Below are 26,150 nucleotides of genomic sequence, written 5' to 3' on the forward strand. Positions count from 1 at the left end.
AGATGTAGAAGCATCCGAAATTTAGAGATTTAGTACGAGCTTTCAGGCCTGAAAACTCACAATAAATCTCTAAATTTTGGATGCTTCCTACGTCTTCCACTCTCAAGCATAGTTCAATAGTTCAATAGTTTATTGAAAACATCAAAAACGTACATATAAGCAAATAAAGGACCGAGAGGGCAGGCCCTGTAAATACCTTTATGACTTCGACATTCTTCATTGTTTTCTTCGTCTACGAATTAATTTAATTAGATTGCACCGATTTTTAAAATATTGGTTTGAAAGCTAAGGTGCCGATCGGAAACTTCTAAAGCGTCATGAGAAACACCTACCAGAGGTGTTTCCAACAGGGTCCACTCCGTGTGCCTTTTTTTTTTTTTAACGAATAGAAAAAGAAAGCCCGCGACACATGAGGAATGTCATGTGACGCCAGGCGCACGCGGGGCGATGCTAGCCGGTTGTCACGTTGTATTTCTTTGAATGTCTTTTTAGTCTGCAAAAATACACACAAGGCGTACTTTGTTCAAAAGAATTTGGTGGGATGTTTATCAGGGCGCTTTAAAACTCCCCTATTAACACATGTAAAAAAAGTAAGTCACATATTTAGTCTTATGTAGTTAATGAAGTAGCAAAAAGAAATACTGACGGCCATGTTATACGACTGATAACAACACTGAACTGGTTCCGTTCGCGTGGCGCGCAACGCCTTTCTTCAAATTCTGATGCATTTTATAGGTATCCTTGTTGCATGATATTGTTTGCGCGAAAACAAAAAATGCTATACGGATGTTTTCATCTCTGTATATCAGCGCCGCGATGGAGCGGCGGCTATGAGGGATGTGGAGACGTGGACAATTACAGAAAAAAAGGGGGTTAATATACATTCTGGGTCGACTTCAAAGGGACCCGTGCTGATATGTGTCAGGAAAAGCATCGTCAAGAGACAAAAAACATAGACAGCACAGGTAATGGTGGAATTCAACCCCAGCACCTCGCAGACTTTTCATGGCCTTGGAGCTAGCGCAAACGTCACAATAGCACGTTGCGCACGAAAAAATAAAAAAGAAAGGAAGAGAAGTGTTCCTCCTCAAGGAACGTATTCGGACAGATGGTTCGTACAGGCGTCGCCTCCCTTAACCGTAGCGCGGGAGCGCGTGGCCTGCTGGCCTGCTTGCATGCCAGCGCCGCCTTGCGTCGATGCTGGGGTGGAGGCTCGAAGACCATGGTACACGAGCGCCTCCTCTCGATCGGTTGAGCTCAGGCTAATCGGCATGGTACGAATGGATCACCTGCTGTATAATATCACCTTACGCCCTCGCAAAACAGGCACAATAACCGCGCGTGTGCGTTATCTACCACGCTTTATCTAAATGCCGGTTTGTGGAAGGGGGAGCTTGAGGGGCACAATATTCTGAAATAAGTTTGAGGCATATGCAAACACTGTAGGGTCACCCATGTTTGCTCTGAGCGTTCTGTTCACTATGATATGTGTTATCACAGATTTTTTTTTTTTTGTTGTTGTTGTTTCATGCTGCTGAGGATAGATTTGATAACGTACTTGTGTGGATGCAAATACGCCAAAGAAACACTGATATTTTTGCTCGTATACTGATTTTCTTATCGCTGAAGTGTCTGCAGATAGCTAACCGAGTAGATGATCCGTGCGTGCTTGCCGTGACCTTGTCGAGAGGGGGCGCTTGTGTACAGGTTGGGACAAAAGTTTACGGAACACGCGAGCAGCGTACTTTTTCTTCGGGGCGACACCCTAGTGGCCGTCGGAAACGGGTGAGCTCACTGTTTCGGAGGGATGGAAGGGTGCGCTGTTAGCGACACACAGTGGTAGTTCCGGTGTCGTTTGGATGTGCCAGGGAAGTGGAAGCTACCGCTGTCTGTCGCTAACAGCGCAGCCTTTCACCCCTCCGAAACAGTGAACTCACCCGAATCCTGCGGCCGCTAGGGTGTCGCACCGAAGGAAAAGTACGCCGCTCGCGTGTTCCGTAAACTTTTGTCCCAACCTGTACCAGGGCCCCAGAGTCTCCACCCCAGCACGCCCCATCATCGACACAAGGCGGCGCTGGCATGCAAGCAGGCAACGCGCTCCCGCACTACGGTTAAGGGTGGCGACGCCTGTACACTTGAGGTTTTTATAGTAACAGCGATATTAATAATTTGTTGGTAATCATGCCTTGGGGGGTGGGAGGCCACAATTTATGATAGCTACTGACACAGGAAATTAGTCTCATTAATTGTCTCATTGTCTTTGTTACAGTACTGTAACTTATTTCTGAAGCACATATATATAACGTTGAAACACCTAGTGTCGTGTCAAAGAAACCTTCTAGTATTGCGCGTGCAAGCGCTTAAACGAACCATGTGCGACCGCTCCACTAGAGATAAACTCCATTCACAGGAATTGCAACCAGCCATAGACTGCGTTGACAACCTGCTTCCGAAACGACACCTAGCTTGCTTTGATTAAAATGGTTGTTTTACTACCACTCACTGTTGAATCACATGTATTGTTATATGCATTCATACGCATACTCGCTTTCAGATGAGAAAGACAGAACAGCAAATAACCCGTATTCAAACCCCGTTTTTAGTGTATTTTCACATCATAGTACAGGCAGTCAACTTTCCAGAACGAAATAGAAAAGGCGTGAAAATTCCCGCGTGCTCTTATCTTGCTACATTTCCGCGCAAATCGCTATCACAGAAAAAGAAGAAGAAGCCAGTCAAACTCACGTGAAAGGACGGAATAAGATTATGTATTTTCCCGTGAGCTGTCACGTTCTGAAGCACGTCGATAGCAAGGAGAAATCCTTTGAGAGATCACAGGTGTATCACGAGCGAAGCGCACATGCTAGGTAGGGGCGCGAAGCTGTTGGATTGCCAGACTAGGTCCGGCTAGCAGACGACGACTGCCAACGGCGACCGACGCCCGAAGCGCCCCTTACGGCTTTCCGGCCCGATTTCGGTTCAAGGCAGGCGACGCGCTTTGGTTTTTCCCTTCGCCCCGCCAGGGTCGCCCACCACACTTTCACCACGGCTAGCAAGAAACGTGTTTGCTTTCTGCTGACCTCAGCAACGCAGTATGTCACGTATGTGGGTTGGTCTGGAGGAATGCCTCATTGAGATGCGTGAAGCGGGAGATCAAACAATGAATCCACGCTGCTTCTACGAGACGAGAAACGGATGCGGAGGAAGACGGTATCAGAATAAGCAACAGGCGAGGTCTGGTAGCGCGTTTTCAATGCGTGGGTAAGTCGAACAGTCGTACAGAGGGTTGTTCTCCACAATGCCGGAAGTTTGTGTTCTGTCCCGTGGTCTGTCGTTTTTCCGCGTTGTGCCCGGTATGTGTACATTTCAAACTGGTAGCGGAAAATTTCCGCTACAAATTCGGGTAGCGACGTGCTCTTTTCTTCTTTTTTTTTCGCTACCGCTGTTTTCAATAAAATTTAGGACGTGGAACACAGAAGGGGGGGGGGGGGGGAGCGAGAAAACCGACAAACGTTGTTTCGCCTTTTTATTTCATTTTCATCACATTCAGGCTAACATGTTTGGCAATCATGCTCGATTTGAACTACACTCATACATTAAAATAAAGATTTAGATGATATCACAAAGTGGTGTTCAGACTGGGGTATGACGATTGATTGCAAAAAATATGTTCTCTTGCATATGACCTATAAGATGACTCTATTGGTTCACAAATATTGCATTCAAGGACAAACGCTGAAGAGGGTTATCAGGTTTAAATACTCGGACGTCATGATTATCTCTCATCTCAAATAGGATACACACGTTAATGAAATCTGTAACAAAGCAAAAAGAAGACTTTTGATGATAAGGAGAAAGTTAACAAAAGTCTAAATTAGCAGCGTCTAATTTAGAGTCTAAATACTAATAGAGTCTAATAAATCTAATAGAGTCTAATTTAGCATGTCTAAACACTCTACTCTTGTACAACCAATACTAGAATGTGGCAGCATCCTTTGGGATCCTTATACTACAAAACTAAGACACAAAATAGAACAAATTCAAAGATTAGCTGCAAGGTTTACAATGTCACAGTACAGAAGGATTGCTTCTGTATCGATGTTGGACCAACTGCAGCTGGGAACCCTTGAAAAGCGACAGAAAACTACAAAATTAAAGTTTGTCTTCCTCATTTATTATGGGCAACTAAAAATTGAACAAATTATCCTGCAAAGTGCATCACATGATGGTAGTTTTTTAGTCATAGCACTAATCACAATAAGCACATTACACCACGCGAATTTGGACGCGTTTGAATACTCATTTTTCCTGGATACCATTGATCCATGGAGCGCCCCAGTCGGTAATCATGATAGAGGATGTTGATGTCTTCACAAACGCACTAGTTGACGTTTCTATATAGCGTTATTATTGTGACCTGCATGTTCAAACTAATTAGGCGCGTTGAAGCATTGTTATTATCACCTGTATATTGCCTTTCTCTCCCCCCCCCCATGTAACGGTACAAGGAGACAAAGAAGGTGGTGAGGAGGAAAGACAAACTCTTGTTAGAGAGGATTGAGGGCACGAAAAAAATAATACAAAAGAAGGCACAGAAGCTTCGCGTACTTGGATTTTCTGTTAGAAGAAAAAGATAAATTAAAAGAAGAACTATATAGCTTGTAGTTACTTATAATAACCAATTGCAATATGCAATTGCCATGCTTGGAAATGTTTATGGGCCATGTAGCGCACAAGAAGATCTTGTAACAGAGGGTTAAGAAAAAGCTTGAAGCTGCGGCCAAGTCCCGTGCATGTGCTGAGCTAAACCCGTGGGCGCAGCATACCTGTAACCAGTTTTACTTGTGTTGTTCCAATTCTGAGGGAAATACAGAGATTATGCTTAGCATGTGTAGAAGTATGAGCTTACGTATACAAACCAGCTCTCATTCGGGAAACAGTGTATACTAGCTTCGAGATAATGTGTTTTTTTTTTGTTTTTTTTTTACTGACACATTGCTCGTATACTGATGAAATGTGGGACTACGCGGCCGCAGCCTGTTATGTAGTCCCGTGTGGGCAAACAATATGGAAACGTTACGTGTGTTGTGGGTCAGCCTATCAGCACAAGTGCAATAAAGTGAAACCACAGGTATGTAACACATGTACAACAAATTAACAACATCAGCAATAGTTATCTCAACCACAACGCTAACACCTAAAGTAAAATGAGTAGCCCTAGTAATACTAAATGACGTGCATCACAAGCGACAACAATATCATACAGTAAAACAGTGACAAAGATAGCGGTGTATCAATGCCCAGTTAAATGTGGTCGTATATATATATATATATACCAAAATTAGTTCTTGGGAAGGGCATTCTAAGTTGCATGTATGTTCTGTGCGACGAATAAGTTGTGTTGTAATATGTAAGAGAAACAGAACTAAGTACACAAGTGGAGTACACCAATCTGTGTACTAGTAAAATTAATTTATATTTTATAAGTGTAAAGACCTCCATAATCGAAAATAGGGAGAAGGCGTGTGTGATCGAGTCCCTGGGACCCTTGGCCAGTATGATTCTCAGTGCACGCTTCTGAACTATTAGCAAAGGCTGAAGTACACTGCTCTAGGTTAGTCTACATACAACGAGAGCATAGTTTAAGTGTGAGTGGATCAAAGCACTGTAGATATTGACCAGTACGCGTGCGGGGAAAAAGGTTCTGACCTTCGACAGTGCCTGTAGGCCGCAACACATTTTCCCTCTAATGTAACTAACATGTTCTTGCCAATTAAGGTGCTCATTAAGTGTGACACCCAAAAACTTTACCGACTCTGCCCGAGAGAGCCTGTGACAACTAAAATACACACTTGTATTCTCAAGATCAAGTGATCTCTGCACTGGTCGAAACACTACGTAGCTAGGTGTTGAAAAATTCGGAACTAACTTATATTTAAAGACAGCCAGGTTGACAGTCTGTTAAGAGCTTGGTTAGCTTCGTGGTGAAGTGTTTTTAGGGTTACGGCATCCACAAACACGCTGGTGTCGTCCGCGTAAAGGGTACACTCTGCTGACAAGAACTCTGGCATATCATTGATAAAAACTAAAAAAAGCAGAGGGCCCAGGATTGAACCCTGAGGTACCCCAACTATGCTTTGTAGGCTAGTAGATTTATCATCGCCTATTGATACGTACTGGGTTCTGCCAGTTAAGTAGCTATTAAAGAGTTGAAGTGGCGTACCTCTTATTCCGTACAGTTCTAGTTTCAGCAGTAATACCTCATGATCTATGAGGTCAAACGCCTTCGTTAGATCTATAAATATGCCCATTATTATTATTTTTCTATCTATGGCTGTTCTAACTTTCTCAACAGTGTTGAGTAGCGCCAAATCTGGAGATTTACCTGGGCGAAACCCGAACTGACATTCCGACAAGAAGCTACGTTTGTCAAGGTACTTTAACAGTCTACGATGGAGAAGCGTTTCGATCACCTTACTGAGTGAACTCATCACAGCTATGGGCCTATAACTGGAAATCTGGAGCCTATCCCCCTATTTGTGTACTGGTATGATTTTAGCGACCTTTAGTTCCGCCGGAAACACTCCTTCTAAGAAAATGTCATTTATAATACAAGACAATGGCCTTGAAAGATAATGTCGAAAATGTTTCAGGAACCTGGGTGAAATGTTGTCGTACCCAGTGGATTTTTTTTTACTTTCATGTTTAACATGATAGTTTCTACTTCCTCTGCACACTTTGGTTCCAAGAAAAATGTTCGTGAGCACCTTTCTGGTAGCATAACTAAATCATTTCTATATACTCGACTTGGTCTGTGATGCTACAAAATTATTGGTTAAAGAGGTAACACATATAGGACGCATTTGTTATAATGTTGCCGTCATAATTTTGCACAGCAGACATTTCTATACACTGTCGTTTGACTGGTTAAGTGCACCTTTTATCAGATTCCATACTTTTTTTTTGTTCCCCTCGCATTCACTCAAGGACCGCGAATAGTAACGCACCTTAGCCTCCCTCAGTATCTTGGAAAGAACATTGTTGTATTTTTTTATACCTCCAGTATAGTGTATGGTTTCCTGGGTTAGACCGATGTTTTTATAGAGATTGTATTTATGTTTGATTGACCTCAGGAGGCCACTCGTGATCCACGGTTTCCTTGCCCTATTTCGCTTAGTACGCGTAACATAGAACGTCGACTTTGTGATAATAGTTTCCAAAACATTGTGGAGACATCTAAACTTGTCTTCAGCGTTCAAGTTGTCTGGGAACTCCCACACCTGTGTAGACAATTGTGCTTCAGCAATGGTGTAATCGAAGAAAGGGTATGTATTTCCCTTCCGCTTCGAGCTGCACGAGACACATACACGAGTTTGTGATCACTGATGTCACATGCAGCAACACCATAAAGCAAATGGTCCTCCCAGAGGTTGGTAAGAATATGTATGCACACTTGTATGCATTACCACGTTATATTAAATTTTCCTCCAACACAAGAATATGGTCTATCAATGTGGAAGATGTTGAGCTAAATCTTGTCGGCGAATTTATAACTTGCTGAAAACCGTAAGAACAATAAATTTCCTTATAGGCTATCGAGTAAGGGTTGTTACTCAAAAGATCAATGTTACAGTCTCCCAGAAGGACCAGATTGTACTTGTGTGATTGACAAAAGTGCAATATTCTCTCTAATTCCTCAGAAAATGAGGGCGACCTGTACACTACCCCAACTAGCAAAGGGCGGGAAATGAAGGATAACGCTTGTTCCCCACATTGATAGAACGCATGATCGGTGTCAGTCTGAACATCAATAAACAGGCTTTCGCAAAGGGGTGTATTAAATGAAATGTCATGTCGACAGACTTATGGAACGTGATTCTTAATATATAATGCTACGCCTCTGTGAGCATCATTTTTCCTATTAGCAAATTCGTGAGCATAACCATCAAGCTTACAAAATGCTTCCTTGGTGCTCTCTAATCACGTTTCGGTTAACGCAACAAAGAGTGCCTTTTGTTTCAAGATTTGTGAAACTAACACAGTAACTTCATCAAGGTGTTTTATCATACTACGCACGTTTAAGTGTACAACTGACAGGTCAGGATTAATCGCTTCCGCCAAGTCAGTCAATGTTACAGAGTTCATAACAGATACAACAAACTATAGGCACAGCCTATACAGAATAACAAAACCATGCAAACTAAAGAGAGTGACTAAGTCTACAGCAATGCGAGGTCATCTACATGGGTTATGCGAATTGCTTTCGCACCTTCATGTTTTCTTACAAAGATTCGACCATTTCTCACCTATACAAAAGTAAACTTTCTCTTTTGCAAAGGTTCTTGTCGCTCCGAGCAGCAGTTTATTGGTCGCTGTTAAGTTCTCACATATGAACACTGGCTCTTCGCTTGCACCAACACTCCCAAGCAGCAAAATGTACTGAAAGTCGAGTGCAATAGGGGTGGACGGGTAGGTGGAAGGCCTTGAACAGACTGATGAAACTAAAGAACATTGATAAGACACATACCGTCCACCCCTATTGCACTCGACTTTCAGTACATTGTGCTGCTTGGGCTGTTTCTAAGTTTCTTGGAATTTTTTATCCACGTGTCTCTGACATGGCGTTCCTTGAATTTGATCAATATTGGTGGTTTCGTGCTATCAGGCTTTGCTGGGAGGCGGTGGGCTGCTTCAACATCTGATAGGGTCAAGTGTGTACCCCAGCAGCACAATGTACTGAAAGTCGAGTGCAATAGGGGTGGACGGTATGTGTCTTATCGATGTTCCTTAGTTTCACGAGTCTGTTCAAGGCCTTCCACCTACCCGTCCACCCCTATTGCACCCGACTTTCAGTACATTTTGCTGCTTGGGATAACGCCGATTTGCGATGCAATGTTGTTTATCTCTTTCAGGATATCTTCTCCAGGTACACATGGAAGACCTCTAATTTCTACGTTGCATCGGCGACTGTATTGCAAGGTCGCCCAAACTAGACCTTATCGTTTTAATTTCATCTTCCTTACTTTTTAATGACGCTGTTGCTTTTTTCTAACTGTTCATTTAGGTGCATTATCTGAACTTCATTGTTTACAACACGTGATGTTATGGCTTCGTGTTTTGATGTTAAGTCGTCTACTTTCTTTTCTAGAGCATGAATTTTCTCGAGTGGAAGGTTCATTTTTGCACCATTCTGACGAACCTCAAGCAATATGGTGGACAGGGACGGTTCTACCGATAATGACTTGGATCCCCCTTATCGCATGTGTTACATGTACCGCAGACCCATTCACTTCGTTCTGTATCTGTCACGGAGGTTTTGGTCATATCTGAACATTTCCCGTCGCGATATACAGACTGTGGTACCTAGAGCAACGGATACCATTCATATCCACCGTAACACTTTGCATACAAGAGAAGCACAGTTCATTCTCTGTCGTAGACATATTTAGACACTCTGGAATGTTTCACCCAAGCAGTCTTGTGGGGAGTGGTAGAGGCAAAAACCTTAAATTGCTAGATACAATGAGGAACGTCAGACTAACCTAAAACAGTGCAAGGACACAAAGATGAGTCGAAACTGTCTGAAATCCCCCCCCCCCCCCAAGACTGCGAGGCCCGGTCGCTCCAACGAGCTTAAATGTACTGTTGCAGCACGTCGTCACGGAATTCACCGACGTCACACCGATTGCAGATGCGAGTAGCTGTAGCCTGGCAATTCAGCCTGGCAGAGCGTTATCGTCGGGATAGTACTGTCCTCTCTAGCGTGTTGCTGTAACTTTGCAATTGTTATCTAAAACAGTGCAAGAACACAAAGATGTGTTGAATTGAAACTGTCTGAAATCCCCCATAAGGGTTTGACCCGGCACGTTATCAACCATGACACTCATGAGGGATCATGTTTCGATATAAAGAGTACTAGCCATGACCATATTATATTTTCTTGGCAGAGGATGTAGATTATCTCCTGCGTGAAACACCGACAACTTGCAAAGGTGTGAGCTACAGTGAAATAGTAGCGGTATGCAAAAGCCCTGAGCCAGCACCAAGGACTGCAATTGGACTGGTATGAGGGAAAACATGGGAAGTTTCTAATGAGAAATTCAGAAAGGGTTACGAAGACGGATGTGCACAGAAAATGTCTAAAATTTTTCTTCACGTGCTTGCGGAGTCAATGATAGAGGAGCCTCTGTTGAAGACATTGGCATGTCCCCACCTGAGGCCTTTCTTATACTGGTGAAGAAGTCATGAAACCATGTGATGTTTGATAGGCAACTGATAGCCTATGTTCTCTTAGAGCTTACGGACTGGAACGTGTTTGTAGCAGACACCTGTGCACTGAAAAGAAAAAAAAATAGCATGCCTACATTGCGTTACTGGTTGGTGGGAGGTGAAGCACTTGCAAAGTGATATGGACACAACACGGAGATGTTCTCCTCCCTTCCTTTTTGTTTATCGCTGTCACTCATATGTTCATTCATAAACACATGGATCAATAAAGCAATATTTACAAGCTTTGATGCTTGTAGAATGTATTTTACTGTGTATAGTGGCTGCCTGGTCACTCGAGAGGGGTATATGGCAGACCTCTATTGTGCATGAAAGGGATACTGTTGTGATCTTGCGGTGTTCACGACCAAACCATCCAGTGTACCTCTGTCAAGATGGCAGTCATTCAGTGCTGCCCACAAGCTCCTGAAAGAAAAGTGCAAGCTTCCTGCATGTACCATGGGCAGCGTAAAATTATGATATGTAACTTTACTGATAACAAACTGAAGGCATAGGTGAATGAACTCACTTGTTCACTTCGCTGTTCCTGATAAGGGCGTAGTAGCAGTCGGACACCTGAAGCACCCGAGTGTCCAGCCACAGTATTTCAAAGTACTGGTTTCTTGAAATGCAACCGCTGCACTGCTTCAGTAAGGTCTCATTTCGCGACAACAAAGGCATTCCTCTGCCGTCGGCATCGGCACGTATTTGCCGCAAGGACACCTGAAGTGAAGGAGAAATACCACATTTCCGCTCTGAGGCTCTCAACATTGTCACTACACATGAAGACTGTTTCCCAAGCGGTCAGATGACGGCGATGACGGCAATTCATCCACCGTCGACGATTCTGCGGATGGCATTGTGTCATGCTGTGTCTCCGGCGTGCCCTCGTAAGAACAAAAGTTTTGCCGGCGTGACTGCTCGACTATCCGAAGCTCGAGGGCATTTAGGTTTGGTAAATTCGACATCACACGGCGTGTACCCAAAACATTTCGGCCATTACGGCCAGACTTGTACAAAATACTGCGCAAAAGTATTTAAAATAAGATACTAAATACTCTACGGGAAAAGTATTTAAAATAGAGTACAAAATACTCAAAACTGAAAGTAATTTGAGTAGAGTACTAAATACTCTAAGAAGTATTTAAGATACTATTTAAAGTACTTTAGTATTAGCAGTAAGTGAAACGCGTACTCTGAACGTGGCCTTACAAATGAAAGGAATAAACTTCATCAGCCATGCATATCTTTCATTTGCAACGTCTTGGTGTCAACTAATGTTTGGTGAACTTTGGTGAACCCAAGTAAACTTTGTTGATATGTTCTGACCCAAAACTTCGTAATCCCTCCTGTATGTCGATTCGGGTCTTTCAACCTCTGGCACGTGTTTATTGCTTTGATGACCAAGGAAATAAATGCCGGGATTATCTTGTACCTAATCCCCTGGTGATTCAGCTGACAATATGAATAGGAACGGTTTTCTGACGAAGCTGGCTATTGAGAAGCAAGGCCAGGCTTGGGACCATCCTATTGTACAAGAGGATAAATGACAGATTCGCGAATTCCCGAGAATAAGGAAACGAAGAAAAAGGGGGTTAAATTCCAGGGAGCTGAAAGTCTCGGCACGCCGGGAAGCGTGCTGGATATGGCTTGACGATCAGGAAGGAAAGTATTTTGAGTACTGAGTAGCCAATACCGAAAAAAGTATTTTAAATACATTAAAAATACTTGTCGCAAAAAAGTATTGAGTAGAGTACCAAAATACTGGAAAAAGTATTTAAAATACTGTATTTTGAGTACGTACTCAAGATACGTACAAGTCTGATTACGGCTTCGCCACAGACCGGAACGCGGATGAGGAAGGCGAGACTAGCCATAGCCGATACGAGCCAACCCAGTGTTGTTGCATAGGGAGTACTCAGCCTTGCGTCTCGAATGCAATCTTTGAAATTCGATTACTCAAAGAAAAAAGGGATTCCAAAAGAAATATTTCGTAACTGAGATGTACTCCTCCTATGGTTTCATAAAATCATCAGGTTACCCTGGGCTAAAATTCACTTTACAGTTCCTTTAAAAAAGTGATGAAGCGCTCTTCCTGAATGATACACATTGAATGTTGTTGCAGTGGTATACCCGCTAACAAATTAATGTAGCGTGATACCGATGTACCATAGTTAAGCAAAAAGTAACGAGATGCCGATAGAGCTTCTGAAAGCAGTAACAATAATAATTTGTATTTTGAAAGTATATGGCGCCCGCTACGTTGCCGTAAAATGTAGCGCTATAGAAGTATACGGTACTTTACCTACACAACTAACAACTTCATTTTCAGTTGATGAATGTGGAGTTTCATCACTTTACCTACAGCTGTCTCGTGTTAATACTCCACTTGCGTAAAAGTATATAATTTTATTTGTAGCGTGCACAATGTAGTAGCGTACGCTGAAACCGCTACTACATTGTATTAGCTCGTATTATGCATTGCGACGACCACGTACTCAATGTGAATAAGGCATTGGTCAATGCTTAGTCAAGCAATGGTCTGCTGCCGACAACGACGAGCTCTATTAGTTCTTAGCTCTTTCATTTTTTTCTGTGACCAATTTAAACTGTAGCATGATCCTTATTTCAATACTGAAAAAGTAGAGGATACAGTAAAGCTGTTACGGCGCCACGTATACAACACTGGTCGTTTGGTCGTTACAGTCGCTTATTGTAATCGTTAGCTTAATTAGTCAATTATATAACAATTATTATCGAGCTTTTGAAATATTGGTTTATGGGTCGAGGTCTCAATTCGTACTCGAAAGCCGTAGAGTACCTTGAGAAACTCCCGACGGAGGTCTTTGAAACAAAGTACGCTCTGTGTGGCTTTTCTTGGAGAGCGCGCAAAATACCACATGACAACGTGCCCGCAATACATCACGTGATATCTTCTATTTGTTTTATTTTGCTGGCTTTGTTTTTAGGCCGGGAGAGAACAAGGAACACAAAGCGCACCTTGTTCGAAATGGCCCGGTCGGGTGTTTCTCAAGGCGTCTTAGAATGCTCCAACTGACACCGTTAACAGTTATTTTAAAAATTTGCTAACTACCGCAATCAGTTAATTCATCATGTGCAATTCAGATCATGCTAATTACTAGCGTTACGTCGTGAGGCAACTATGGCACAATGAGGAAAATACTGGCGTATACGATGCACAATTCCTAACAACGTTCAGTTAATTTCATTCGCGCAGATACCTACGTCTCTTTTTATGTCTCGGTGTGTGTTGATTGGGACGTCCAATGTACTTACTTATTAAATTTAACTCTGAAAAAATCTGTCCTACCTCCCAGAGGCTCTTTCGCGGAAAGACACTCAAGAACTTGCAGCCTCGGTCTGCACTCGCACAAAAACTATGAGACTAAGATTCGGGCTTCTCGCCAATCCAGAGATCGATCAATGTATCTGTGATCCAAATCAATCACCGAAACCTTAAATTTCGGCTTTCATTCCAACCACTGTTATCATATCATATTATCTCATCTCATCCTCGCTGCAGTCGTGACGTTGACCACACGAGTGAGGCAACCAATAGCAAGCCGTTGTCGCCACCACCACCACCAACAACGACAACAACAGCAGCAACAGCAGCAGCAGCAACAACTGTTAAAAGAAAATAAACCTCTTGTGAGGCTAGCTATCAGCAGAAGAAATGATCTACAAGGTTTAAAACAAAACGCTGTTTTGTGGTGCTTGAATAGTACTGGTGGTAGGATGGATTGACGTGTAGTATACGGCACTGTAATCATATCCTCCAACTTCAACCTTTTTTTTACTGATTCAATTCAGTCAAGTTAGACGCGTAATGGCTTTGTCATCTGACGTACATGTGTGGATTTCACCTTCATCCTTACCGATGCTTACCGACTTCAACTGGTAATTATCGTTGCTACTCATCTAAGTGGACCGGCCTCGGTGGCTTAGTCACTAGCGCGTTCGCCTTCTGAACTCGTGATCGCGGGTTCGAACCCGGCCGAGGACGCGAGGAACTTCGTGGCAGCGTACAAGTTGCTTAGACACGCCGTCTTCCGCGAGGGACGTTAAATACGGGGTGCCGTATGGGGAGCTTTCATCGCACGGTAAAGAACCCTCAAGTAAGAACGTAAACACCCAATTATTATTATCATCTAAGTGATACATTTGAAAGCATCGAAATAGTAGTACCAAAATAATACTACAATAATAAGTATTGAACATCGATACAGCTGTGCATGCATTCGCTTGGCTGAGCTTGCGAGCGTTATTTTAACATTAAATGTTTCCATGTGTAGTGTAGTCACCACTGTATTTCCTCTTACCCGTTTCGTTGTGAACAGCTGGGCATGATACCGTCAAATACTCGGGATACGTGCAAAAACTCGTGGTGAATGGCTTCGACACGCTTTCCTAATTGCACCGTGCCTTTGACCAGCGCCGTCATGCGACATTTGGCTCGCTCAGTGCTATAACATTTTGTAGTTTGTTATCTCATTGTGTCATCCGTTTCCAAAAGTTATTTTTGAGGGAATTTTTCCTTCCAGTGCGCCATTTGAAGTGCACCAATGCGTGCAAAACGTGATGCGCCTAAAATCGGCGAGGACAGTTTATTTGTCTGCGCGCATCGCCAAGAAACGTTTCATGGTTGATTGAATATTATTGCGCTTTGATATTGTCCTCTTCGAATTATATTTGCTTGTTATCCCTGTGTTTACACTAGGGACAAAAATTACACTTCCAGTAAGATTTGAATTTTTGAAGGAAACATATGCTTTCGTCAGAGACATTCTGTCTACTTTGCCTTGTTGTCGAGAAGGTACAAAACTTGCAAAAGATGTTTTATTTATTTATTTATTTACATATACTTCAGTCTCAATGGAGACTATTGCAGGAGTGCCAGAAAGAACTGGTTAGAAGGTAGCTCGCGAGCAGAACCTTCAAGAGCATTCCAATCGTCAAGACATCTTGGAAAAAAGCTAAATTTAAACCAATCAACTCTATAGGAAAATGGAAGGATATTCAACAGAATTTGGTACACAATTTTGATACACAAAATGCGGGAAATATGCGGGATAAAGAATATACCACCATTATAATGTGCTTACTCCCGTCATAATTCAGTTTTTGACTAAGTAACAAGTATTGTTTCGCTTCGAAAAAGTTTACACCATTCGTGGCGCCACCTGTTGAGAACGCACGCAACAACTTTTTGTCCCCTAGTCTCGGGTTTTTAAGTTATGGATCTATACCACCAGCTCGCTTGCTACCTCTCTATCCTCTCGTTAACAACTTTTTAGTTTGTCCCCTTGTCTTCGCCCCAAGCTCAGGGATGTTTCCTAACATCACCCCTGAAACCACGTTCCTTTTCGAGTATTGTGGCCCGGGATTTCGTTATAAAAGTCCTCGAATATGCATTGCGGTTTGTGCATCCCACCAGAACACTGCGGTACCCCTGCCACACGGGCAATTTTCAATGATTATTGAATTAAATGGCCATTGAACAGGCGCGTGGCACCACGAAGCGTGTAACGTGTCAACTTCGTAAAAAGCATTGGGCCCAATGCCCCCTGAAAGGTTGACAGGTTACACCCTAGATGGCGCTACGCGCGTGTTCAATGACGATTGGTTTCAATGATAATTGAAGAGTGCACGTGTGGCAGGGGTATAACGTTGATGATGCATCCATGTGAATCGGCTGGAAGTGCATATCAAAGTCATCAACGGGACCTTCGGATCAAAGGAGGAAAGATCAAAGCGACCTTCATTTTCTCGTATGGAATTCTCTCTCGTATGGAATTGTCTCTCGCGAATTATGGGCATGGTGATAGGTGAAAACATGGCTGGTTGTACTTCACTTGGCAGTCCTTTTAATAGAAGCGATACTCAGTTTCTCGCACGGAATAAAGCGACTTTAACTACATGTGTACGCTCCGTTAATAATGCCTTTGTTGTACCGTGAAATACACGAAAATAGACATAAGTGGTTCAGACGAGAGCTATTCGTTCCATGATCGGGCTGACGATTCGATCAGCATCTTACTAATTTCTTTTAATGTCCTACCGTTTCCTTTCATTTCCCTCTTTCACCTAGTCTCCTTACCTAGCCCTTTCCGTTCAGTCTATATCCTTTCTCTTTTACCCCCCCTTCCTTTCTTCACAAAGGAGTGGAAACCTCACTCCTTTTCCCCTTTGAACATCGTACAACGTCCACCACCACCAGAATTTGCAGTGTGTCAAAATGTATACGCTCCGCAAATACGTTTCTGCGCAGAAGAAGAGGGCGAGGGTGGAAAATGATGTCCCGTTCCCCGCGCTCCCCTGTCGCCTCCACGTGCGAAACAGAGAAAGGTAAACAGTAGGGAACCCACCACGAACGTTTCGTGTGTTTTCCGTTTTGCTAAGCGGTACGGTGTTAAATACATGTTGTATTTAAGACTGCACTTCGTCGCAGTTGGATGTAGTGTCACTTCATTATTTCCAAAGCGCACACAGCTTCGCTGACGGTTGGAGAACGCGATTAACTGTTGCTGCAGCTGGCGAGTCCAAACAGCATTCTACGGCTGGGATAGTTTTTGTGTGCTTGTGCGTTGTGCTGTGTTTTACGGTGGCTACAGAAACAGTTCAAATACGGTGCACTACCAAGTCTCTGCCTTCGTGAGCACTGCGTAGGAAGAGCACCGCGGCAGGTGACAGTTTCATGTGCTGTTTTGAGTCGCCCCACAGAAGATCTAACGTCTAATAACCATTGCAGTCTTACACTTTACCAGCAACGAGCATTGTCCCTTCGGGTGTCACTGCCACAGTGTCAGGCTGCAGTTGCCACACAGTGGAAGATGCAAGTTCGTACGAGTGCTGAGGCATGGTTGTCGTCGTCCTGTCGGTCCATAGTTCACGGTAGTTTAGACCATTGGAGCTTCCACGTCACTAAGTTTACCATTTCTAGGAGAATACTCGGAGTTTGCCCCAGATAGTTGTCTATTCCGCGATACCGTAATTTGAACACAATGAGGAAAACGTTTAGCAGGATGCTCGCACGAGCAAACATATACGAGAGTTGAATAGTTCAAACTTCAGCAAACATATTGAGTTAGACTTCCGTTTGTCTTTCGTCAATAAACCAAGATCATCCCCAACGAAAAGTGGGACTTTAATACAGAAATCAGAGCTGTTTTCACCCTCCCGGGGGCACCCTGTGCGTCGAGTGTTGGTGGTGATGGAGAAAGGGCTCGCCGTTGTCGGCCTCACAGGTGCGGGCAACGTCACGGCTGACGCCCTGAGGAATGTGCGTCCTGGGCCGACTTCTAAGGAAACTGTGCCCACATATGTCTGAAAGCGTCTGAGGAAAACCCAGGAAAAACCCCAGACAGCACAGCCGGCACCGGAATTCGAACCCGGGTACCTCCCAGTCTCGACGTGACATGGCCAGTACGCTAACCACTGAGCCACGCCAGCTGGTGCGTCGAGAGTTCCTTTGTTTACATTCTTGAAGCGCGCACATGGTTCCTCCGGCCAATCAGGAGCGTCCTTGAAACGACACCGTGACGTCATGCGCATTGACCTCGCGCACTTGCGGAGCGTATGGACTGTAGTACTGCGCATGTAGCAGGCGGAAGCGTCCGCGTGCTTTTGTGGCGTCTGTTACGGGATATTTTGTGACTGCGCCGCGGGACATTCCCCGCGGATAGCACCCCCAAGAAGAAGAAGAAGAAGAAGCGGTGCACGAAAAGACACGGCGCTGAACCCTGGTGCCTACGCGGCAGCAGAACACTATGCCGTTTTTCGCATCTTCCGCTGGAATATCCTGGGGAATATCGCTCGTATTAATACACGGATTGATGCGTTTTGCACTGCTCTCCCATCTTTTACAGCGACAGCTGTGTACAGGGTGTCTCGGTTAAATCCTCGGGCTAAATAATTCGCGAACGGGTGCCCCAATCGAAGAACTTTCTTTTTTACAAGTATCTGCACGATAGCACCTACAGGCTGCGCACCGTGTGAATGTGTGGGAGGCGTTCATTATTTAAATAAAAATTCAAATGAGTTTCGTGAAAAGCATAACTTTTAAAGCGGGGCGCCGTCGGCATTAAAACGGGTACTACCCCTTTTGGGACCTTGAATGGACACCTTTTAGAGAAAAATCTGCCACCGAGGCCGGTCATTTGTTGCAGTAATTGATTGGTTTCGATTTACATATTTTTGTCGCACCTGGTAGCGGTGAAGCGCAAAAGGACGTTCTTCCACTCCCTTATCCATCAATGAATTACGTGTTCTTGAGCTAATACCCCTGTCAGACGGCATGCTCGAAGGACTTCGGGGAATTTTCATTTGCAAAAAATGACCTCTTACGGCCGTGTCAGACGGCAGCTCAAAGGGCCTTTCTAAGAAATGACCATCAACGCGAAAGGAGGCCCCCAATCGACATTTGAGGAGCAGAAAGGAGCAATCTCGACAACAGTGTTATGCCATTGTACCCTCGCTACCTTCGCAGCTGAAGTAGAAAAACCTATAAAATGCGGATAATGGAGTGCAACTGTGTAAACGTATTTAGATCCTATTTAGAGAAGTGCATATGGCTTCTGCATCTTGATTTGTGGCGCACAGACCAACTTCAAATTTCCACAGCAGACAGGGAAAACGAAACCGAAAAAGGGAGCCTGTGAGAGCAGTCAGTTGAGGAGCACTCCTTTCCCGCCTGTCTGGCAGGCGCCCCCGAACAAAGGTCATTTGAGAGGCCGAAGGCCATTTCTCGCAATTGACATTTGAAATGCTGTCTGACTAGGGTATTACGTCGCAACGAGGAGTGCTGAAGAAACAGTGACAGCGTAAGACAGGCTACGCCGGTCCCCACCCGGCTTATCTGACTGATATGCGTCATTTCTCTGCGATGATCTCACAGGCGAAACACAGTTAATCATACAGTGCCCTGATTTCACATGCTTTCCATTTTCTCTTCAGCACTCCCCATAGCAAAGTAAGCTAAAGAAAACGCAATTCATTCGTGGATAAGGCAGTGGAAGAGCGTCCTTTTGCGCTTCACCGCGACCAGTCCGGCTACAAAATTTGTAAACCGAAACCAATTAGTTACTGGAACAAACGACCCGCTTCGGTGGCAGATTTTTCTTTAAAAAATGTCCACCGAAGGTCCCAAAAAGTGTAGTACCCCATTTTAATACCGACGGCGCCCTGATTTATAAGTCATGTTTTTCACCCCATTTTAATGCCGACGGCGCCCTGCTTTAGAAGTCATGTTTTTCACAAAACTCTTTTGAATTTTTATTTAAATATCGAGCGCCTCCCACACATTCACACGGTGCGCGACTTGTAGGTGGTATCGGACAGATCCTTGTAAAAAAGAAAGTTATTCGATTGGTGCACCCGTTCGCGTGCACCAATTTAGCCCGGGGATTTAACTGAGACACCGGGTATACGGAGTTGAGCATCTGGTATCGCATTCTTCTCGTCCTCGTTTCTGACTCGTCTTTTGAGGTCTTTCTTCTCTTTCCGCTGCTGTATGTCGAGCCTTGTCTTCTACACTCATTTGGGCTTTTCCATGCTGTTCTGCCTGCGCTTGTCGTGCCCTCTCCTTTTCGGTCCTTCGGGCTCTCCTTTCTCGTTTCGCCGCTGCAAGTAGCTGTCGCTGCGAGTACCAAAGGTTGCGCAGCTACTCGGATTTTTTTTGTCCCTCCATAGTAACTGTTGTGATCTGGTCTGGAGTAGCTGAGTCTAGTTCTCTGCAAAGGCTGTCTCCGTTTTCTCTTTTCAGTTTCAAATGAACGTATCATGATGAAGATCAAGGAACAAGAGAGAGGGACATCTGCAATACTCTGCAATACTTTCTGTAGTCTGACTAGTTGGAACGATCCTTGTGATTTAGTGGGGACTCTATAATGCTACTTCATGGCTGTTCTTGGCTATATACGCGCTGTCTGGAGGTCACCAGCTAACGTGTTTGTAATGTGTCGTAACGGATGCCACGGATATCTTTCGCGTATGCGGCGCCTGAGAGCAAAGGCCAGTAAGACGCAGTTCTTTTCATTTGACGCGTCCCACCAACCATTCGTTGTTACGCAAGCGGAAATTCATTATCCCGAAATCCCGGGATTTGGCGTCGCGAAATCTGGGGATTTCGGGACACGAAACTATCAAGCGATTTCGAGGTCCCGGAATCCTCCTACCCTAGCGGCCCCCTAATCTATAGCCTTCACTTATCGGTGAAATGAGACTGCTCTCTTTCTTTCCACTGTGCGTAGGACAGGCAAAATGGATTAGTACACTTAAACACAAAGCTTCCCACACTGCCTTCTATATAAGCGCACACAGATAACCACGTAAGTCCACTGATCTAAACACTACAAATGAGATTTCCTGACGGGTGGAGCATGTGGTTGAGGCTTTCCCCATTGTACACATAATGTCCGTAGGATACGCTGGACTGAGTAAACGTGATTGTCTGTTTGCCTACGTCCAAAATCGTGATGTTGCTGTTATTGCTCTCACCGGGACATGGCCGTCACCCGAAGTAACTGTAATGAAGGAACTTTTGGGGAGAACTATACGTTTCGTACGATGTTATTCCTTGGGACGGAGAACAACGTATCGGTGGTGGGATCCTTCATGCCACTAAAACCTCCTTAAAGCTCAAGATGACAAACTCAGACATGTAGAAGACATGCAAGAAAGTATTTAAAATACGTTACTAAATGCTGAGCGCAAAATGTATTTAAAATACAGTAAAGACAGTTACATATGAAAGTATTTAGACTGGAGTAGTAAATACTATGCAAAGTATTTAAGATACTTATAAGATACTCAAAAGATAAACAGTCACAAAAGTGTCAAAATATGCCTGCAAATTACACATTTGCACGCATTAGTATAGCTGCATTTCAAAGTACTCATCCGGCAACCGTCCTATCTTCCTTTGTAAAGCGTTTCCTGGGAGCCTAGTTTAAGGTCAGAACACACGTGGTGTTTCAAGCCAAGTGATAACAGCGTGGACTTCCCGTGAAACGGCCTGGAAAAGTTGACTATTGTCAGGTGAGGAAAAAAAAAAGAAAAAAGAAGAAGAAGAAAAAATGCCCATCTGAATACTCGACAAAAAGGAGAGAGTAATTTGCGTACTGAGTACTAAATACTGAAAGAAAGTATTTTAAGTGTACACATACGTTACACGAAGCGTACTCAGTAAGATACTAAGCTACCAGCAAAAGTATTTAAGAGACAGCATTTAGAGTACGGTACAAAAGATACCTCCAAGTCTGTGATAAACTTATCCGTTAGCGAACTTGAAATCCTTTGTGCTTCTCTATGCTGTTCTGATTGATGCGCATCACTTTGATCGTTTGTCTTTTTATTGCAGAATGTGGTTTGCGAATTATCCACGAAATCTTCTTCATCGATATCACCTATACATTTGCTAGGTGATTTTAGCTTGGTCTCTTTTGCCAAATAAGCCAAAAGCCAAAATAAAGTTGTTGTCTCTTTTGTGTGGCAATCTTTGTCTTTTTCGAGTCAGCGTAAAACTTTACGCGATTACCTCTACCTCTACCTTTAACTTATCTCACTTAATTTATGTGTCCAGTCAAATTTGTGCTTATTTCTCTAGTTTTCCAGATTTATATTTTTGCTACGATGCTGACACGGGTCTGCGTTGATGGTGCACGTCGTCATTATTTCTAAGATTCTCATTCCCGTCTCTAACCCCAACAACGCACTGTCACCCAGAGACGTCCTAAGAGCGTCATGCACGGGGGTGACATCCCCATAAGGGTGAGTCTGATCCTCAAATCATCCCCAACATGTCATTATGGCACTATATGGCGTCCCCACGGTATCCTCAGAACATCCAGAGATGCTACGCCAGGACAACGTTAGAACAGTACGAGAGCATTTCTAGAATGAACCATTCTTTTATATCCATTTTCCAGTGTACACATTTATAAAATAGCCCTCAACTAGTGAGAGCTGACACATTGAACCCATATCATTGCACAGAAAACAGTTGCATACTGATCCCATACATCGTGGTTAACTGCCGCTGGTTGTTCGTTGCTAGTGCATTCCATAGCGGACAATAAGCGCAGTGGCTTAAAAAGAAAGCAGAGAGAAATATAACAGACACAGAAAAAAGTTCGAGCAACCCACTCCGAAAGGTAATAGAATTCTCTTTTCGGGGAAAAATCTTCCCGGTAACTGTACCGCAAGCGCTACTGCCCCGACGACCGTTTGATAGGCCGCGCCTTCAAAGACACGGTCCACCCAGGGGCGGACCGCGTTATCAAGGGGCCCTTCGACGAAATATGAAGGACCGGCTCCCGTTTGCCTCCCTCCACCGCTTACGCGGATTTGAAGGGAGACCAGAGCATTAATCACTTTGATCTTAGCCAAGAGGCCGAGAAACGATTTTTTTTTTTCTGAAAAGGTTTTGTTCACAGTGATTATTTAGGCGTCACAGATGAAAATCAATCGCCGCCTATTTACACGAGGATGGCATGCCTATGCCTTGAAAACGACATTTCTCCTTGTATTCGTTTCCTTTTTACGGTGCACGTTCGCAAGCACTGAAGTTATGCCATTCTTGCTAGAAAGTTGTTACCAGTTTCACCCGGGAGTTAGCAACCTCGACTATGTTGCTACAAGTCCACGCAGACGAAAATGCTGTCTCACCCATCATCACCAACTGTCTTTCGAGAAACTGTGTCACCTCACTTCCAACACAGTCGACCAACATCATCACGGAGCACCACTGCCTGGACTGTATGGTGTCCCTGCATCGGGCCTTCCAAAGAGCTTGTTCTCCAATTGCTGTGAATAGAACCCGAAGCTTGCCTTCTGTTGTACCATACGATCTTGTCTGGAGCAGCAGGGAGCTGCAAGCGATATTTTCGAGATAGTATTGACCATACTCTGCAGGCCACAGGGCATTCACGGAAAACATGCACTGCGGACTCTTCGTTCCGGCATCGCACGCAGGTGGATGTTCGAGAAACTCCCCAACGTCTGAGCCGATCCCGCGTTGGTAGTGCATCCCCTGCAGTGCACCATCGCAGATCTTGAACAGAACTTGGTAGCCATAGCGGCTCGACGGCGCCCCAGCGGTATCCAAGACGGGGTTCATCTTGAATGCGGGCCATAACAAGGGCCTCTGATATTTTTGTTGGAGGCGTTTCTTTCGCATCAACGCCTTCTAGGCGTTGTATTGTGGAGTAGTGACCTAGGATAACAGCGTAATGAGCAGCCGGAATTTCCGCATTAGAAGACATGTTCAAGGAAGACCGAGGTAAGACAGCTCTGCCGAGGGGTCCCATCCAGTATGCCATTGGTCTTCCGGCCGGATGATCAGGTGCATCTGCTATACGCAACACCTGTCGCAGCGCTAGGGTTTTAGCCACTCTATCTATTTCGGCTACATTCCATCCACCTCGCAAAATTAGAAAATGGAGATATTGGCGTGCGACGTAATGTGCTTTACCACAGAAGAATTTGATGAGGGCTGAACGTAGTGAACGAACAACAGAGCACGGGGGAACGCTCGCGTGTGAGAGGTGCCACAATCGCGCCGCCGTGAAGACTCCTCGTATCAGGTACGCCTTGTCTCTGTAGGCGAGTGCGAACGTGTTCGCCTTGGCTATCACTTTCTGTATTCACAGGGTTGCTTTGTCCAGTTTGACCGTGATAATCTCTTAGCTGTAAAGAGAACGCCTACGATGCGAAGTATAGGGCACGCGGCAGAATCCAGTTGATTCAGGCTAAAACTACCTAACGAGAGCAGCTTGCTCTTGTCTTTGTTCAAGCTAGCACCAGAATACAAAGCGTACTGATCAAACAAGTCCAAGATGTGCATGAGCGAGTCTGTGTCGTGTAAGAAACATGTGATGTCATGAGCATAAGCTGTCACCCTCCAAGTACCAGAACCAGGGAGGGGCAACCCATTCACTCTGTTGCATGAGATAAGACTGCCAAGAAACGGGTCCAAGCTGATAACAAATAGCAGGGGTGACAGCGGGCAACCTTGTCTAACACCGCGCCCTATATCCAATGGCATTGCCGAACAGTAGAGTACTTGTTTGCTGGTTGTATGCAGTTTTGATCTAATGGGAAAACTCTGCCGGAAGTCCATACGCGTCAAGGAGGTAAAACAGGTAAGAATGCGCTACCCTATCAAACGCCTTCGACTGATCCAGAGTCAAAAGTGCTCCACATGTACGACGAAATTCTGTGTATTGTGTCATGACCCGAATGCCGGAGAGTGCTGTGTACATACTTCGACCTTGCACGCTGCACGCTCGGGCTGGATGTCCAATGCTCTGCATCACACTGTTTAGTCTCGCTGTCAGGACGGCCATGACGATCTTGTAGTCACTATTCAGTAGAGAAATTGGGTGCCATGTTGACGGGTCACTGGGATTACTGTTGTCTTTAGGAATCATGACAACGTAACTGGCCATGAATTCGGGGTTCCATGTGGAGGTGGTTAGTAGCCACTGAAGATATTTGTCGAAGTAATTGCGGAGTGCAGGCCAAAACATTTTTAGAAGGCATTCGGTAACCCATCTGGTCCTGGTGAAGATCCGCTTTTCAGCTTCTTCACTGCGTTGTCAATTTCTCCTTTAGTCACAGAAGATATCAACAAGGAGCGTTCCTCGTTTGAGAGTTTGGGCAGGGACTGCAGTACATGAGCAGGGACCTCAGCAGCTGCTTCAGAGCAAAACAGTCGAGAAAAGAACTGCTGGAATGCTTGGCGGTCTGTTCTTGACAGAGCAATATACTCAGCAGCTGTAGTTGTCTCCGGATCGATAAATCGCCTGGAACGTAGGTAGCGTAAGGACCTTGGCCTTGCAACAAACCGAGACCGGAAAAATTTTAGTCGCGCTGCCATAGTGCTAGACTTCAAGAGAGCCATTCGGTCTGCTTCTATGCAGTCAAGGTATGTCCTTGCTTTCAAACACAATAATAGAACACTATACAGTTTTCATTTTAACAGACACTACAAATCTTAGTTTGTTTTATGAATCCAACCCAGAAAATAGATATGTTAAAAATGAACCTCATAGCACTCTCCTCGCCAACAACCAGCTCTAATGATCTCTGCCCTGATTTCTTGAAGACAGGAGGCGTACGCCTGTTTTGAGACAGTTATGAACATTTCAAGCGCAATAGGGAATCGAAGTTTCATATTCAAGCATGACACAACTTTTAATTAATCAAGTTCTTATTAAGTGAATAGCATAAACGTAGGGAAATAATGAGAAACAACAGAATCAACAGCTAGCATTAATAGAGAGCTAAACCTGCGCACCATCCAACACGTAAACAACAGATGCATGCAAGAATACAATAGCGAAACAATCTATCAAAATGAGAAATATCACAAATTTAATACTGTGACTAGCACGAACTTAACATTGAAGAACAGAGGAACACTCTAAGTTGCGCCACGTAAACAACAACGGAGGAAAATATTCTATCATTGAACCATCATAAAATCATCTTCGTGACATAATCTAATAGAACACAATAGAATTTTCATTCAAACGAACACTACAAACCTTACTTTGACTGAGGCATCCAAGACACGGGCACGGTACGATGTGAGAGGATCTCGGTTTTTCTTCAAAGCCCGGAGACATTAGCTCTCTATCTATACGACCAAAGCGAAGCAACTGCGCATGCTTTATGACTCAAAGGGTTGTGGGGGCACTATTCCTTCTTTCAGCAAACAGGGCGCTCTCAATGTCGGATAAGACAGTACAAAGGCGATATAGTTTAGTGTACATGGCAAATTGATGTAGGCATTATTCGCGGGGACCACTATCTTTTCACATCCTTTCCTTGAAATGGAAGTCTCTCATCAAAGTGGATGA

General features: G+C 44.3%; 1 protein-coding gene and 1 long non-coding RNA gene across 3 annotated transcripts in view; both read right to left on the reverse strand.

The window, feature by feature from the left end:
• Positions 1 to 2,954, reverse strand: part of LOC135388782 (glycine receptor subunit alpha-2-like) — a 90,928-nt gene extending 87,974 nt beyond the window's left edge. Inside the window, exon 1 of the mRNA XM_064618576.1 lies at positions 2,746 to 2,954. The gene's annotated coding sequence lies outside the window, so the exon portion shown is untranslated. The remainder of the gene's footprint in view (positions 1 to 2,745) is intronic.
• A 5,889-nt stretch (positions 2,955 to 8,843) lies between these two features.
• Positions 8,844 to 25,939, reverse strand: LOC135387451 (uncharacterized). Of its 2 annotated transcripts, XR_010421122.1 has the most exons (4): positions 25,841 to 25,939; positions 10,796 to 10,989; positions 10,509 to 10,692; positions 8,844 to 10,335 (listed from the first exon to the last, which is right to left on the reverse strand). It is a non-coding gene; the product is annotated as an uncharacterized LOC135387451 (long non-coding RNA). The 2 variants fall into 2 exon arrangements; XR_010421121.1 differs by having other exon boundaries at positions 8,844 to 10,692.
• Positions 25,940 to 26,150: the final 211 nt, after the last annotated feature.

Source organism: Ornithodoros turicata, chromosome 3, assembly GCF_037126465.1.
Source record: "Ornithodoros turicata isolate Travis chromosome 3, ASM3712646v1, whole genome shotgun sequence".
Classification (NCBI taxonomy): Eukaryota; Metazoa; Arthropoda; class Arachnida; order Ixodida; family Argasidae; genus Ornithodoros; species Ornithodoros turicata.